The sequence below is a fragment of the Phoenix dactylifera genome, unplaced genomic scaffold (genome assembly GCF_009389715.1).
Source record: "Phoenix dactylifera cultivar Barhee BC4 unplaced genomic scaffold, palm_55x_up_171113_PBpolish2nd_filt_p 000051F, whole genome shotgun sequence".
Taxonomy (NCBI): Eukaryota; Viridiplantae; Streptophyta; class Magnoliopsida; order Arecales; family Arecaceae; genus Phoenix; species Phoenix dactylifera.
The window spans coordinates 525779-527316 of NW_024067670.1; the positions used below are offsets into that span (position 1 = coordinate 525779).

At 41.6% G+C, this 1538-nt stretch overlaps 1 pseudogene; it reads left to right on the forward strand.

Annotated features, from left to right (window-relative positions):
• Positions 1-428: 428 nt before the first annotated feature.
• On the forward strand, positions 429-1018 carry LOC103716991 (annotated as a pseudogene).
• Positions 1019-1538: the final 520 nt, after the last annotated feature.

Sequence of the window (1538 nt, forward strand, 5' to 3'; positions counted from 1 at the left end):
CCTCCCATGATGAGGATGGACCATACCGCAGCCACCTGGGCACCCTTGTGAGAACTATAAATAAGCCATATCAAAAACACTCAGAAACTTTTTTCCGAAAAGGGCACTCCAAAAGCTCTGCTAACTTAGCCATCAGAGGGCCTTCGCCGGAATTCCAAGCCAAGGCTTTGTGTAGGTACCCTGGAGCGCAGGAGGTAGCTCTCTTTCTCCGTCTTGGCTAAGGCTTCTTGTTTTCCTCCGGCGTGGTCACCCTCAGGCCAAATTTTAACCACAACACACTATAATACTCATAAATATTGCACATACGGCAAATGATAATACTAATTGCATGATAACATGATATAACATATTACTAAGCTATTATATGTTGTATTATAAAATTAATAGTGCCATAATAATATCACTATAATACTCATAAATATTGCACATATGAGATCTCCACTGACTCCTCTGTCCAAATTGCTGTTGTGGAGCAGTCCATCTCCCGGTCTCCCCTGGTGGTGGTGGTTTGGCTTATTGGGCAGCTTTTCTCCACCATATCGTCCTCTTCCTCAACGAGCTCGGCATTCCCCATGTCAAGCAAGACACTTTGGTCATCATCAAGCATGCTATGCTCCTCACCTCCACCATCATGAGTCGCCTCCTCACCCTCCTAATGTTAAGCTCTTCAATGCCATTGCGGTGGAGGACCTCATCGTGAAAGAGAGTTGCCGGCATGGTGACTAACTGGGCCTTGGTGTCGATCAACCATAATACTCAATCATGCAAGCATCCGAACCCAATGGAGGCCAAGTCAGTGGTGGGCTCTTGCGAGCATGATGAACTATTTGTAGCCACTAGAGTGAAGCGATTGAAGGAAATTGGGATGATTGACTCAGTCCCGGAGATGAAGGCGCTCAACATGAACTCGATGGTGGATGCAATTGTCCGCCTCACAAAGGAGATTGTCCTCGAGATGATCGTCATTGACATGGGGTCACCAAGATTGATGGCGCTCTCAAAATTTGGAAAAAATTGATTATTTCTCTTTGTACTCTGCTTCTTATTGTTCTTGTTTATAGAGGTAGGATTATTGAAGGGTGAGTGGATCTAAGCGTTCTTGATGTGGTTTTACATTACAAGGGTCGACATTTGTGGTGATGGTGATATCAAGACTCTGGCAACATGCCTAGTTTTGAAGGTGTTGGGAAAACCAAATCCAGTGGACAAGACCATTTGGGCGGAGAGGGTCCAACTGGAAATGCTACTGGCCTCATCGGATGGTGTTTTACTTAATTAACATCTAAATCTGTTTATTCATCTTATATATATCATGAAATTTTGATGCTTAATATATTTATATTTATTCCTCTCTATGTACATATATGTACATAAATGATATGTCAGATACATATATTCACATTTCTAGCTTTGAAAGTTTAAAAAGGAAAAGAAAAATGGATTAAGAAATTTTCAACCCTCTATACCTATTAAAAAGGATAGGAGGGAGAAAACTCTACCCTCTCCAAAATTTAAGAAAAAATTGGAAAAAAATCATA